The sequence below is a fragment of the Solea senegalensis genome, linkage group LG1, assembly GCF_019176455.1.
Source record: "Solea senegalensis isolate Sse05_10M linkage group LG1, IFAPA_SoseM_1, whole genome shotgun sequence".
Taxonomy (NCBI): Eukaryota; Metazoa; Chordata; class Actinopteri; order Pleuronectiformes; family Soleidae; genus Solea; species Solea senegalensis.
The window spans coordinates 15,038,882-15,055,787 of NC_058021.1; the positions used below are offsets into that span (position 1 = coordinate 15,038,882).

The 16,906-nt window shown below is 38.1% G+C and overlaps 1 long non-coding RNA gene across 1 annotated transcript; it reads right to left on the reverse strand.

Annotated features, from left to right (window-relative positions):
• Positions 1-5,410: 5,410 nt before the first annotated feature.
• LOC122774971 lies at positions 5,411-16,839 on the reverse strand. The gene is made up of 3 exons (XR_006361041.1): positions 16,775-16,839; positions 13,308-13,427; positions 5,411-7,949 (listed from the first exon to the last, which is right to left on the reverse strand). It is a non-coding gene; the product is annotated as an uncharacterized LOC122774971 (long non-coding RNA).
• Between the last annotated feature and the right edge of the window lie 67 nt (positions 16,840-16,906).

Sequence of the window (16,906 nt, forward strand, 5' to 3'; positions counted from 1 at the left end):
TTAGTGTTATTACCATGACAAAGAGAAAAGAGCCCAGTGTCTACTCCCTGCATGGAGGGTGAAGAGGTTTAAGGACAGAGCAGCAGGAGATGAGGAAGTGGCACACTGAGCATGGGTGTGTGTGTGTGTGTGTGTGTGAAAGAGAGAGAGTCTCTATGCGCTTGTACTAGCCTGCGGGTGTGTGCGTGTGAATCCGTGTGAGCTCCCTGTCGCTCTCCGTCTCCCTCTGTCATGTGTATGTATGTAATGATACCTCTTGCAGGGTGTAGCACTTTGTCTGCTCTGATATTAATACTCTGCAACTAGAAGATAACTAGGGAGGCTCATGGAGGAATTTCTCCACTTCTAACGACAGAAATGATTAAGTATGTTTGTTATATGCTCACACAGGGCCTGAAGTGGTGTTACAGATTGAATCAGCTGCAGTACAGACAACTATCAAAGACTGATGACTCCTAAGGGCCCCTTCAGGCATGCAGGAGACTGATTGCTCCTCTGCAGGGCATGAAGTGACATCATCCCTGGCTGGAAGCTGTTAAGAGTAGGGCTTCCAGAGAACTAGCAGAGTGCATGCTTCATATACCATCTTTATATGCCTCACACACACATCTCTGAGCATTAGCATGGAGAGTAGCTTGTGTGTCTTTACACAGTCGGCTGTGCCGCTTCACATCAGCCGGCCACATCAAACAGAGGAGGACAGGGTTAATCTCTCCCCGTGGAAATACCCAGAGGTTTGTGCAAAGATGCACACAACATCTGCGTTACTCAATGCTGAGGAAAAAAAATAATGAATTAATGAAACGGCATGGAAAATAATTGTATTCATCTGCATCGGAGTGAAGTCACTGAAGAGCTTCATTCCAGGATTAGATTTTTATACAGCATTTAGAGCACTAGTGTTGTCAGCAGCTGCAGGCATTGCTAACCAAGCAGCATCAAGCATTCCACTTTGGTTGTATTTTCCCGTGTTTGAAAAGAATTAAATAAAAAAGAAAAATGATGTGAATGGCTTGTTCAATTACGTTTAAATATGGTTTCACACCAGGATAAAACACAAGGTAAATTGGACAAATACAAAGCTTGATTTTTTTAGTATGTTTTTTTTTTTTTAGGGAATGTATTTGAGCAAAATGCAGTAACGGCTTATCAGACAAGTCAAAATTACTCTTTGATCCCATTAGTTTGGAATACAGAGACACCACGCGTCCGTCTTTTTGCCATTATCTTCAAATGTGTGTCTCTTTGTCTCTTGTTTCTTGTCAGGGACCAAGGTTAGAAACAAGTGAAGTGATGTTCCCTTACTGACGTTGTTGTTTTGGGTCATTTAATGTTTATTTTTCATGACGCCTGTGACTATGTTGCTCTGAGATTACACAGGGATGCCACAGCTGCATCACTGCACTGTGTGGCTGAATAGAATGTGCATTAGGTGTAGTGAGAAAAACATAGGATTGTGTTTTGTTTACTGTAACAGTTATGATTGAGTCACACTTGTAATTAGGACATTTTCTATATCAACTTCAGTGAATACAGTATTATTCAAACAATTTGTTTTCATGCTCAGCAGTACTCTATACATGACAATCAATATAAATAAAAGTGACACAGTTAGTGATTCAATATAATACAAAAAAACTATTCATATTGTAATCATTCAGCTATCAACATGACGACATATTGCACTTACGAGTTCATAAGTTTACCAATTATGTGATTCCATTGCTGTCATTTTCTTCTAAATGTCCATTCATTATCTGTATATACACCAGTATGACTTATTGTAACACCCACATGTGTTTTATAGTTATTCACATTTACAATACTAAACATGTAATCTACATTTGTGCACACACACACACACACACTGCTCTGGCTCATCCCAATATCATTACAGTATGTGGCATGTGTACTGTATGTTCTTTGGCAGGATTAGGAATGTGGTGAACAAGCTGGAAAACACTGTATGGAAAAATGATCTAATGTCTTCCAAAAGTTCAGTGAGCTAGTAAAGCTTTTTTTCTTTCTTTCTTTCTTTCTTTTTCATATTATCCAAAAATGTAGAAAACTCTTTACTACATTTAGTCAGATTGGGGTGTGTAGGATGTCTTGGGTCTCCCCAGATCACAAATCAGTGTTAACAGAGAGCAGCCACTACAGAGTATAAAGTCATTGTCTAATATTTTGACTAAGGTGATGGTTAGTCTGCCCCCATCTGACAGTGTTTTGCAGACCCACATTAAAAAATTATTGGGTTTTCAAAATCCAAATTGCAAGGTTATCACCGGCTGTGACACAGACAGACGGGTAATTTGTTTCGTCAATTTCTGGACTCAATTATCTGATTGGGCATTGTGATTTCTTTTCTGGCTCTGTTGAGTTGGCTACAGAATTAGACTTACCAATATGTATTATTTTCTCTCACTGGCTCCGATTTTCCTGCTGATATTTTCCACTCGTATGGATTTTTCTTGAACTGGGAATTAACAGAGGCAGGAGGCTCCTCTGCACCTTATCTCCTCAGACAGGCAGGTCAAGTTTTCCTCATTTATTCTTTTAACACTGCACAGTGTAACACAATTCACTCGAAAATTCACAGTGAGCGATCCGCAGAGAGAAGCAGCTGCTGCATAGCTCTATATACGTTTATTTATTTCTTTTTTTTTTACATAAAAGCTGCTTTTGTTTCTACTCTTTGAGATTGACCCATCAATATAAATGCATAAAATAAACTGAGCACCTGGGGCTGTTTTTGGCACTGTTTATACAGTAAACACCAAGAGGTACAAGACACCTATTATAGAAATCATGTTAGTGTGAATAGGACAGGTGGTGACAACATGCAGCGATATGGATTTTTACATGGGGGTGTGCTCTCACAGCAGTTAACAGACCACCCCCTTAACAAGATACCTGACACTAATATCAGTCAATTGGACAGCGATGTTGTGTTGTACTGATCGTGTTGACTTACTCAGCAATGTTAAGTGCACACTGCATCTGAGCATCCTAACAGTGTTTGCACCCCCTTTCTAAAAAAAAAGGGGCCTAAACGTTAGTCCAAACACAGGATGATGGACGCGACAAACTACCGGGTTTAAACTCACAAACGTGTTGTGTCATTACCAGCGTGACACGCAACGCAGCGGTGACACGGCGTGAATTATACGGCAGCAAGACATTTAGGGAGATAAGGAGGGCAGGAATTATGGAGCAGAGTCCTGCAGGGTGCTCGCATACGAGTGTCAAAAGAGATTTCAGTCATAGTTATTGGGTTTTTGTTAGCAGTGTTACAAACCCCAACTTGTTATTAACTCTCTGACTTGTGATTATGTTAATGAAGGAGCGATGATTGACGCATCCTTTCACTTTTAGGGGAGAAAAACAAAGATTTCTGCATATTCTTGGAGATAAGGAGCTGTGTGCTGATGTTGGCATGTCAAGGCTTTGTACATAATAACGCTGCCTTTTTTAAAAAAAAAGGTTTTACTTATGATTAATATGACATATTTCTTTGCATGCCCATTTATTTATTTTTTTAACTAACATAATGTTTGAAAGTAGATGTTTATATATACAGTTCTGTGCTAAAGTCTCAGGGCCTAACCAGCTTTGTTGTTTTTGTGTCAGTCAAATTAATTGGCATTTGGATTGGAATGATTTGACTGAAAGTTGGTTTGCAAGCTGTCAATGAGTTTAATACTGTTTAACATTTCCCCACAACGTGTACGTAACGCTCAATCACGTCTTGAATAAAGACTTTTTTCCCAGCAGATATTCGTCGACAGGAAATAGCAGGACAAACAGTAACATTATTAGGGTTCCTAAGAGAGCCGGGGTCGTGGGTCACACTGAATACTTGACACTTTAGCCTGTAGAAGCTGGGTTTTTCAGAATGTGTTCCAATAAAGTGATTGAGAAATAAATATTGTACTGTCATACAACAACAGTCAGTGGTATTGCATTGCATACGATTAATAAAGTATATACTAATTATACATTTGTGTATACATTATTGGTATATACTAATACTAATAATGAGTGTATACATGAAATTCCCTGTGGCAAAGTTTACATATATAAACTTTGTCACATATTTGCTACATATATAAATGAATAAGTTTTTCCTTTTCAAACAGAAACATTCCATTCTACTATTTATTTCCTAAAGTGTTTTCACTTTAAACTACTTCTGCTTTTAATTCCACGACTAATTAAACAGTGTGAACTGAGTCTGTCAGAGAGGGATTGAAATGTTTGACTGTTATACCTGTGAGGGAACAAAGGTTATTTTTAGAAGGTTATATTAATAATATAAATGTTAACTAGGACACAAAGGAAACAGACAGAAGGGAAAAGAAAATTAACTGTCTTCTGTTGTTGTTGTTTTTTTGTCTTTTTCATCAAGCAAAGGTCAAACTTCTTCTGTGGCTGAAAGGAGGTTATGACAAAAGTATGCAACATCACTGATTAATGAGATAGCTCCGGAATTTCAAAATGAAAAAGAAACAACAACTCAGTGTTGGGGGGGGTATGTCATTATTTTTGCTTCCGTGTCTATTTGAATTAGCTGTGATCTGTGCTCGTCATCTAACTTTGAACACAAGCAATCCTGAGTGACAGGGAGCAGTCTCTCTGAAGCCCATGTTAAAAAAAAAAAGAGGATAAAATCTCAGATCTGACTTGTGAAAGCTTCCCTAAATTTAGGTCTTGCGGCCACCCTTCACCCTGAAATCAATTTGAAATAGTCAAGCACAATCAACCCTCTGACCAGCACCTGAATGGTGAACGTTTTCTTGCCAGAGTTTGACTCAAGTGCAATTTGAGACGGGCTAAGAAAAGGATTTCGCTTGATTTGCCAACTTTTTCTTTTCCTGTCACTGTTCACCCACATCACAACCTTTAAGATAACACTGATAACATCGGACGCACCCGTGCTCATGTTACGCAAACACGTCCATTGCTGTTTTAAATAGATTCTGCATATTAATTTCTGGACAAATTGATTTTTTTTTTCTATTCCTCTAAAACCACTGTCTTCCCATAAACTACCATTTTCCCTTTTATTGAATGAAATGGATTTCCAAGGTTTCTTGTGTTTGGTTCTCGCAGACATGTGTGTATGTATTTCCATTGCAGGAATAGAAATGTACACACACACACGTATGTATATGTGTGTGTGTAGCAGCCTTCACAGAACACAAAAGCAAGGTGTTTCCACACAATCAAGTTATCAGACGTATATACTGCAGCAGAAGAGAAAGATATAAAACCAAAAATTGCCATTTATATACAGTGATCTACATTATCATTCAGAGCTGGTCCTTGAATAGAATATGCATATTACATAACTGTATGTGTAGAATCTAAACCGTCATTTAAAAAAAAAATCATGACAGACATATTCGTTTTTCAGTTTTATTAATTTGTCCTTTTCATTAAGAACATGTAGAACAATTTCAAACCTGAATAGTACTATTTAATTATTCCACTGTTTCTGTTGTTATTTTCACCTGCAGTTTAAAAGCGTAAAAGACAAAATCCACTTTAGAAAACTACATTCAAACGTCTTATTTACTGTCAATCATAGAAGTACCAAAGAAATAAAATAAATGCGCTCTCAATTTACATTTCCTACATAAATTATCAACTCATTTGGAACTAACAATGATTTCCATGACTAATTTCTTTAATTATCTCTTTGAGTCATCGAATGATCATGTCTTCTATTAATCTTTTTTCCCCGCATCTAAGGCACAGACTGTATATAATTCTAAGACGACGTTTTCAAATGTTTTATTTCGTTTGAGTCCAAGGCGTAATAATATTCACTTTCTATTTGATGTAAATCTGAGCAAAGCTGTAACATGAGAGAAGCTGGAACCAGAAAAGACAGACCAGACTCAAAAAACGATCCGTGACGATTAGTCCTGCCAATTTAGTTCCTCTTGATAAACTCATTGTAGCAGCTTTAAATGCAATAATTTAGTAACTGTGAATGAACATGTATTGGATATCCATCAGCCTCTCCGGTGCAGGACCTGCTGGGATATTAGCAGAGGATTTGCAGTTTTTTAAAATAGCGGGGGAAAGGATTTCAAACAAAGGCAGCAGTTGTGATGCTACCGGTGTAGAAATGACCCACATGCTGTAAGTTAGGAAACATGCAGTGGATGATATGAATGCCTCACCTTTCCTCCAACCCTTTCAGTATGGTCTGACACAAAAACTTTCTCCTCTTGTGCACAGAGCCGCTGTGACTGCATTGTCCATTGACTAATGGAGGTTTTCCATTAATCCACTGTGAAGAACATTTTAGCTGCTCACTTTGAATAAGTCTGGCTCTGTAAACTTTTTATTTCATCAGAACTAAATTCCAAGGATACTAATCTTTTTTAAGAGATAGCTCATGTCTTATATTGACTACCACTTCATCTGCTTGTCATAAATCTAAAAAGGAATAGTTTTTGATTTAAAGTAGTAAATGGAAAAAGCAGATATTACTCTCAGCAGAGATCATTGTTGTGTGGCTCCGTATTAAGCGAAAGATAAATCCAGCAGGGTTTGTGCTCAGACTAATAACTGTTTTAAGTCCCAATAAAACCCAAACATCTGAGACGACTTAGGAAGCTGATAGACACTTGGCAAGAGGGAGCTTGCTCAAGATGTTAAAACCCTATTGTCAGAGTTGTCCGGCTACAAAATCCAAACAGACATTCATAATCACCTTTCCCTCATTTTATTTATTTATGTCTTATCGATGTTTGCGCATAGCACAACATGCCAAATCACTCACCCTGCAGGCTGGGATTTACCAGATGTAAATATGGCATAGAGAGCAAATATCCACTTCTCTGCCAACATCTTCATCAATCCCACCTTTTATTACCTACATTTGATAATAGAGCAAATGTGGGAATAATTTATTTTTTTATTTTTTTTGGCACGTTCCTAATTCATTTGGCTATACTTTTGAGCAAATAAATTTGAGTCCCACTAAGTTTGCTAATTACTTAAATTGCAGAAAAAATTGGACCATGTTAACCTTGAGAATCACAGATTCTTTTCCTGTTGCTGTTGTTGGAAAGCGATCCAAACACATGGTTACAAGTAAATTCTTTGCACATGGTGAACAACACGAGCCAGTGATTTACAACTTGAACAAAGTCGTCTTTGATAACAACATTTCTAAAAAAAAAGATGTGTTTCTGTTCAACACTGTTATCCAATTCCCTCTTTAAAATATATCCAGGTATCTCCTGCCAAGGTTTAGGTGTGGAAAAGCATTTTATTATTACTATTATTATTATTATTCAGTTTTTCTTCTTTTTTTTGTTTATTCAGGATGTCCATTTTACCGCCAGAAAAAGAAAGACATTAAAATAATGCACATGCCAGTGACCCTCTGCTACGTCACGTCTGCTGCGAACACAACCTCCACAAACTAACTGAAAAGCTTCTTCTTTGTGAGTCTGAATTCACTGCAAATAACCTCCATCACGAGCCACAGGTATTCCACAACAGGACACACTTTGTCATAGTGGGTGGTTGCACACACATTATCAGCCCTAATCCTCTTATTTCCTTTCTCCTTTTAAAAAATGTGTCTTTCCTCTCGACCTCATCAGAGGAGGCAGTATGTCTGTCCTACATGCCGAATGGCAGCTGCTGCAAGCTCACACTTCATTTTGCGGGGGCTCCATGAAGCTCAAGGTCCAGTGAAACACAAATACAGTAACACATGCTGTAGAAGATGAAGAAAAAAAAAAAGCAGAATATCCTTTTCCATGTGCTGCTCATCTGTATTATAGGCTGAATCACAAAAAAGATCTGGCTGACGGAGAATGCTTTGAAGGTTTTAGTCATACCCCAATGTGCTGGTTTTCTTCTCATGCGCCTCGTCAAGGTCTCTCCCTTGTGCGCATGGATCGTAGATGCTGGGCGAGGATCTGGTACAAAGAGAATTGTAGATCAACCCCAGCTTGACAGTATATGAATACAGCCAAGCACAAAGAAACTAAACAGCACTGCCTGCACCTCAACATAAGTAAAAAAATTATTTAATTTAGCATGAAATGAGCAGAGAGGAATTTGTGCTTGTATTCATAACTGCATACGTTTTCCTTTTGCTTCCTTGGCATTGTGTCAGAAAGAAGGATAAAAAAACACAACAACACTTTGTTATTTCATAATCATCCTTGCTCATGCTTGCAATTGTTGTTAACCGTTAAGAGTCGTATTACAACATTTATGAAAGTGGATCTAGTGAGGCACGCGGCCGTGGTTTGCAGTAGTGAGCAGGCAGACAAAGCTGCGCTGAAATGAGCGACACTGCTGAGGACGCTGCTGTGATTGTGCTTGCCAGGCATGATGGCTGCAGCATCTCATAAACAGACAACCCTCCTGTGCTTTTCATTCACTGGATATCCCACAAGCGTTTAGTCAACAGTCGAAAGAAAGAAAGAAAGAAAGGAAGAAAGACAGAAAGAAAAAAAAAAAGCAGCTCATTAACAGCTGAGACTGATAAAGGCGAGCAGGGATGGAGCAAGTCAACGGGCGAACCACAAACAAACAAATCACAGCACAGTCGGGCGTTCATAGGATGTGCGTGGTGTTGGAGACCAGCTTAAAATGTGTTTTCTCTCCCTCTCCCTCTCTCTCTCAAACACAGCTGTGCCATTCTCCGCAGCTAAGATGACTTTCTGAAGGCATAAAAAAATATCTATTTCTGCCACTTCATGTTTGTTTACACAGAAAGAAATGCAGAGCAGCCCAATTTCTGTCTCTCTCACACACACACACACACACACACACACACACTCACAAATGTGAAAACATTTCACAATTAAAGCTGAAACACAGCTCAAATCATTTCACAAGCCTGTGTGTGTGGGGATACAATTAGACATTAGTGCGGTGTAGTTGTAACACTCTTAATTTCTCCAATCAGGTGCAGACGGCATTAACACTGAGCAGATGTCAGTTCAAACTCCATATGTGCAAAGTCTTTGTGAATGAAACAGGCAATTTAACAGCCAGGATCCAGATATTATGAATAATGAGTCGAACATTTTTTATAATTCCCACACACAACAGTGACACCTTTGTGACTTAGGGTCTCCTACTAATCTCAGAAAAACTGGAATTAAAAGGTGGTTAATAAGCACATGCATCTTCCAAGTACAATTTGAATTTTTTAATTCATGTAACCTTTACTATGAGTACTTTAGTCTCTTCTTACTCTTTATGTGACCATGTTTCTTACTGTTTTAGAACTCAGCGATGACAATCTATTTCCACCGTTTCTGTAGTGCGGCATGATGACAATATAGCTTTGTGAATCTTGAATTAATTCAGTGTTGAAAATAGACTTTTACTGAAACAGCTCCCTCGTTGGGAATAGAAAAGTTCTGCACTAAACTCACTTTAAAGGTATATTTGTTGCCGCTGTTATTGTTATTTGCGGTGTCTCTATATACTGCCATTTTATACTTCTACTCCAGAAACTCTTTCATTGTGCATTTCCAGTCGTAGGTGTAGAAAACAAAGCAAAATCAACAAATAGGTTTTTTTATTATTACTTTGACTTTGACTTCTTAAATAACAGCTAAAGTAAAAAATAGACTGCAGCCACACACACATACACACACACACACGCACTGGCACACACAATCCTGTTTATGCAACTGCCAATACAACTTACAAATTACAGTGTGTGGAAAAGGATGTCACATTACCCTCCACGTCTTCGAGGAAAAAAATAACTCTGCGTGTTTACGTGAAGATGCTTTTCAAACCACTCAGTGAATAAAAGACAGATGTCAGTGACGGAGGAGAGTTTGAGAAAAACTCTACGAGACATAAAGGAGATAAAGGGAGAGATATCAAAAGTGATACGACGTCAACTTGTCAATAGCTTTCTAAAACTGCAGCAACGGAATAGAACTCTCCGTTGCTGTTACTGACAGTAATACAGAGCTGCTTTTCACAGCACAAATCAGCCTTTGTCACGGATGATCTTCAGGAAGGGAAGCGGTGTAAGGTGAATGTACACGGTGAAAAAAAATCACCACTGAGGAAAAGAAATTCAGACCAGGGTAGGAAACTGTTAATACAGTGACTTATTTTCAAAAACTCCTGTTCCACCTCATAAAATAATTATCATTGTTCTAGCCTTTTCAAAGCTCCAGATATCAATGGAACCAGTTCTCTCTCTGTCCCGCTTTAATCACTCAGATGAACAGTTTTTAATCAAATCTAGAAAACTTCAATGGATGCCCCCCCCCTTTCAGATGCTTCGCTGCTACCCTCGCCTCCATTTTCTCTTTTACTCTGCACATCAAATGTCTCTCTCTGTTCTACTTCTATTTGCTTGTGTTGTGCTTCCGGTTTCCTTTTTATTATAAAAAGAGGGAAAACGACATTATTCTAATGCACTATGTCTACCCCCTCCAACAAACAGAGGAAGAAGATACCTAGTGCTCTGAAGATATAACCAAGAAAATGAAGGGCCTATTTCACAGACATGGATTAAACTAATCCCGGTCTAATACACTGAAAAAGAGAACTTGGTCTGTCTGTCTGCGAAACCAATCCTTAAATCTCATTGAATTTAAAATGTCTGATGTTTCTGCTTTACACTCAGCTCTACTACACCATATGGGAGACCTATCAATATAAATGTTTCTTAATAGCACAAAGTCATAAACATTTACATAAACATTTAAATATGTTAGCAGTGTACAAATGTACATTAAATAATAAACTCCACATTTGGGTTGAACTCCCCATATATACATATATATCTCACTGTCTTCCCCCCCCCCACGACTTTCAGTGCTTAATATATTAATCTATTCTCTTTTATCCACCACTTCAGATTATATCAGACCTCGGCTGTATCCCTGCAGTGGCAGCCTATATACAGTTAAGTGTCGCCACAGTGTGATGTCTAGCAGAGGACAGAAAAATTGATTGTTAAGCCTTGATGTTCTTGTCCGATACGTTTCCTTCTACATTTAACTGACACTTCGACACAGTGGGGGGAATTACACATAGTTGTAGGACTTGTTGTCGTCTCCCTCTCCATCTTTTGCTTTTACACAGAAAACATTTTGCCATCTCACAATAGCCGACGTTACAACAGCTTTAATTATTAACTCACACGTGCACCACACATGCATTTTGCTGCATAAACACAGCTGACTGTATGTCAGTAACTAATGTTCAGTCGGAGGCCATTATGTCACCTATTTACATGCATGTGCAATTACAGGATCTCTGCACAAGATTCAGCAGGAAATATTTGAGCAGGAAAATGATCAGCGATGACCGCTGTGCTGGATATGAACATTTACATCGCTGCCATTGTGTTGAGCCAAGCCAGAGATTTTGAGCTCATCTGTCCTTGACTCAAGCGTGGCCTTTCTGCTGCACTCAAGGATTCTTTGATGTGAGAACATTGCCCCCTGCTGATTCGCTTTCATACACTATGAGAGCCTCTACAAGCTGACTGACAGAAGACATGTGTGACGCGCTCACTCAAGTTCTGCACAACAATCACGCTTTAGCGTTGACAACTTTGTGGTTTGTTGTTGTTGTTTCTATTCTCGTGTCACTCAGGAACCGGTTCCCCGTGAGTCTCATCTGTAGCAGCAAATGTGTCACATACTGGATATGTTGTTGATATTGGTTTGGACTTCACACAAGCTGAAGTGGTTGGGAAAAAAATCACACAGAATAAAGTTTGAGATGCCTAAATAATTCACAAATATCGCAAATAAATATTTATTGCATGCCAGAGAGAAAATACTAATTGATGCAGAGCATCAAGGCAACAGTTATTTTCAGTGCAGCATCAAAGCCCATAAAAACCTGACTCCTTAGCTTAAATATTTTATTTCATGGCATTGTTGTGGCTTTAAATATTTATGATAATTAAAAAAAACAACAACAATCAAATTAACATTAGAAATCTCTCGTCTTGTTTGAAATCTCAGGTAGGTTTCCTCAGTAACAACTGTTTTACATCAAACGCTGCTGATGGAAGAACGTGAGATCACCTTTGCTAACTGCGGTCCAGCATTTATTTATTGTTTTATTATTTGTTTATTTATATATTTATTTATTTGTCTATACATGACACAATTGTTCAATTCGACCTGCTGGGATTGGCACCAACGCCCCCACAACCCTCATGATGAGGATAAAGCGGTAGAAGATGGGTGAATGGATAGATGGACAATAAATCAATTCAGAAATTGAAGCTTGTTAACTGAGACCCTGTTTTACCAAAAACAACTGTCCCGATGACTTGTCTTAATATGACACGATGTTGATTGTTACAATTGACCTTGTGTTTTTATAGGACTGCAATAACAACTAATAGAGAAATGCATTTGCTGATTATTTTCTGTCTTAATCATTTGGTTTTCTTAAAGAAAAATAAAACATTCAGCAAGAGTGCAATTCCCACAAATCCATGGTGGCTTTAACTTCTTAATGATGTTCACCAAACTGATTAATTGACCCATTGTTGCAGTCAGTGGACAGAAAAAAAGACGCGTGGTTCGCTGAGCAAATGCTGCTGTAATGGAAGATACATGGGTCTGACGCTGGCTACAGAAAGAAAACATCCCAGACAAATGTGAAATGGCCAAAACCAAAAGTGAACCCCATTAATCATTGATTAACAAAACTTGTTTTCAGGACTTTAATAATAAAGGGGACAGAGATGGAGTGCCGTGAGCAATGGAAAAGGAAACTGGTGCTTTACTGTAAATTATGTGTTTCCTTATAAAGCCCCAGACAGCGGCTGTCAAAGATAAAGTTCACTAGTTCAAGTATGTGTCACAGTTCTACATGCCATGTGGATCCCATTTCATCTGTCAGCCAGTAAAGTATATATTTCACGATGGAACTCTCATGTCCACCGGTTGAGTCATCCACCATAATGGTTGAAAGATGGTGAAATTACCTGGTGAGAGGAATTGGTATTCTGACAGCTTCCCTGCCTCCAACTGATGATAAACCCTATTCTCACCATGTCTGCCTTGTTAGAAGAAAGCCTTCAATTAGCAGTCAATTCTATTCAGCATTTCCTATCTTGCCAGTACTATTTACATTCACTGCCTAACAGTTGCAGGAATCACTTCTGCGTGGTGAGAATATGAGTAACCCTGCTGTGAACAAAGTGCAAAAACAAGTGTTCTGTATTAATCACAGTCACGGGCCTCTAATACCTGATGCTCCCTACCATGGGCTGTAAATGTGTTCAACCACAAGTTGAAGTGTCATACTTTCGATACCTGAAAAACTGAGACTCCAGCAAAGAGATGAAACACCTCTGATGCTTTGATTTGCAGCTTCATGCTGGTAGTGGTCTGCACACACCCTTGGCGTGATGCTTGTCCCCTCACCAGGTGTTCCTATAGTGAAAAGAAACCCCACTGATTTAATTTTATTTTAATTATCGGATCCACAACAAATGCATTCAAAACAGCACAGCAAATGCCTTGCGGTTTAATCCAGTCAAATAACATGGTAGGCACATAAGCCTGAGGAAGCTATAATAATATTAAATTAGTATTTGTGTGGGTGGCATCACACTTATTCTTGTGAGCTGACAAGCAATGCTTTGAGAAATTATTTTCTCAGGATAATAAAACATCAGCAGTCGGCCTCATGTCTTGCAACTCAATGACCAAGCTCAAACGGAGAAGCTGAGGAGCATCTCAATTCCTTTGCGTGTTTGTAAATTGGCCCAGTGTGACGATTTTCATTTAATGTCGTTATTAATAGCGTTGTACTAAGGTACTAATAGGGGGCAGACACATAAAAGAATGTATTTTCAAAGCCATAAGCAGACCAGTGGGAGTCTGTTTTCAATGAGAAGGAGCTAAAGGCCAGATTGCAGCCACCCCCACTTCTACTCAGCCCCTGTGTCTTGCTGGGTCAGCCCAAATGCAGTGCAGGTCAGCTGGATTTCCAGAAAACCCTGCTGGACTCTGTAACTGAGACAAAAAATGCAATTGATTTTTTGTTTTTTTTATGTGGCGCACTTGTAAAAATTTAATGTAAACTCCAAAACAAACTGGCTAAAGGAGCACAGTGATCTGAGGGCAAAGCTGGAGATCAAACAATACATCGGCTAATGGTGTAAAACGGCCAAGGTTTACTGAGTAATTAAGTTGGAACAGCAAATCTGTGTCATTGTTATAGTTGTATTTCTATTAATCCAGAGAGTGAACATTTGTTGCAGTTCTTATTAGGACTGACAAAGTCGTTTACTTGATAAAAACATTAGTAAGGTTTTTCCCAATAATAATATATCACAATTAAACAAACATATGACATGTGTTAAAGAACATAGACAAAACAGTGAGGTTGAGAACAATGAACGGTGTTCCAATGTCTTGCTAGAAATTATATCAGAACTTGTTTTCTTTCACTTCAGCAGAAACTGATTAAATACAATGAATTCATCATAGAGTCATAATGCCACTGAGCTAAAACTACATACACAATGTTTTTGAAATTCCTCTCAGCCAAAGCTCAGATGATGGCTATTAGACAGAAACCTTGAAAAGAAATTAATTTACAGAGAAAAATGTGAAAAGATATACCATGAATAATAAAAACCTAATCATATACCTCCACTGCTGCCCATCTGAAATTAATTGCTGAATTGTGTACTAATAACCAGATCAATTTGACTGGGGAAAATCAGTCTGACAGTTGCCTAATTGCTTGTCATACACTTACATTTAATTTCAATTTCATTTTCTCCAAGTGAATTCCATTAAGGGAGTCTTTGTGTACTTGCTGCATATAAATGCTGGTGTTTATTTGGGGTTCATCTTAATGCAGACAGCTCATCTATAGGGATTTTTGCACTAGCAGCCTAAGCACTTTTATTCAGAATAAATGGGAGGAGGTAAGGATAATTGTACGTTTCAGTGAAACTATCCAAAAAAAAGCTAAGATTGAACTCATAAATGGAGTATCAAATAATATATATTCTCATGACTGATGTGACAACATAATATACAAAACTGTCACTGAACAGCCACCAAAGGAAATGACTACAAACACTTTTATCACAGAAGCCTAGTTTCTCCTAAAATGTCTGACAAATCTGAACCAAATTTTCAGAAGTTCTGCAAAAGAAAGTGCATGTGTGTTTCCATCGACTGCATATTGGGAGTTAGTTTGTGAAGTAAAGCAGTAGATGATGCAAAAGCAGGTCAACACTAAAGTCTAAGAAGGAGCGCCACGCGAGACTTAAAAGTGTGCGATCAATTGCTGTTTCACATCTATAAATGTAGTAATATTTGCTCTGTAGTTTTCCTTTTCCACCATTTTTTTCCAGTGCAGTGAAATGTGGAGACATTTTAGTCTCTGGATTTCTGAACATCATCCTTTTTTATTCACAGAATCTGTTTCCATTCCACCTATTTTTATTTATCTTTATACACCAACTATCCACCCCCTCAGGCATAAAAACTTTTATGCAGTATTTCAAGATAACATACTTCCCATTTCTGACACTTACATAGATCCATATTTCCAGTGGACTTACGGCACTTAAGTGCAAATAAATATGTTGTTTATTATATGTTTTTTTTAAGAAATACTGATGAGGAATGAAACAAAGCCATGGTGTTTATATTATGCATATTTTTTTCTTTTATCTGACCTAGTATAACAGGTAATATATATATAATATTGTGACATTTTCTGTAACTATCCAGTGTCAGCCGGTCAGCATACAGGCCTAATATTTCAGTATTTGCACTGAGAATTTATTTTCTGTTTTTGCACAGCTGTAATGGCTTTTAGCTACTTGCATAACCCCAGATCTCTGAGTAGCATGAGTGAGTGTCTCATCTTGAATGTGAGACTCGAAACGAGTGCTATGAAAGAGAACCACACCACATGCATGGTCCACGTGTGTTGAAAGATATGAAAGTTCACATATGAATGAAATGAATATTTTTGGACCTCATGTTCACATGAAAACAATAATATATAGGGCAATTATTGATCCTCATCTTGTGTGTCGATCAGTGATTCAAGGTTTGAGTGTGGGTCTCAGAGGATTTTCATCACTGCCAGAAGTGACCCACATATGATGCTAGATTTTTTTTAATGTTTAAATCTGCCTAAAAGAGACTTATGGAAAGCCACCTGGACGAGGCTGATACATGCAAATGAGCATGAAGACAGGACCAATAATCCTCATGGGGACCAAAATCTGATCCTATGGAGGCAGAACTTCATTTCTGACGAACTGGTAAAATTTATAGCTAAGATTTGTTAACTTGTTCTGGTTAAGGATAGCCATAAGACTTTTTAAATGAAAAGTGCAGTATCCCATATTGCTAAAAAAAATTACTCGATTAACCGATTATTAATAGATTACCAAATTAATCGTCAACTATTTTCATAATCGATTAATCGGTGTTAAGCTTTTTTCATTATCAAAAAAGATTTCTGATTGTTTCAGCTTGTTCATTGTGAATATTCTTAATTTATTTGCTCAAGATAACAAATAAATCATTAAAAGTGAATCATTTTGGTTTGTGGACAAAACAAGACATTCGAGAACATCATCATTTCCATGTTTGACAAACACTGATCAACATTTTTTTCAATGTCACGATAACATCGATTACTCGATGTTATCGTGAAAATAGTCGACAGATTAATTGACTATGAAAATAATCGTTAGTTGCAGCTTTAGTATCCTTAGAGGTGGTGTGTCGTATTTTACCTCTTTGTGCTCAGGTGACCATTGTCTCATATTCCGTCCGCGTTTGTCCGGTCTATGAGGGGAGGGCGGTGTTGAGTTGCAATCATCTGCGTCAATGTCCAAAACAGAGGAAGTTGTAGCCTCACTGCACCA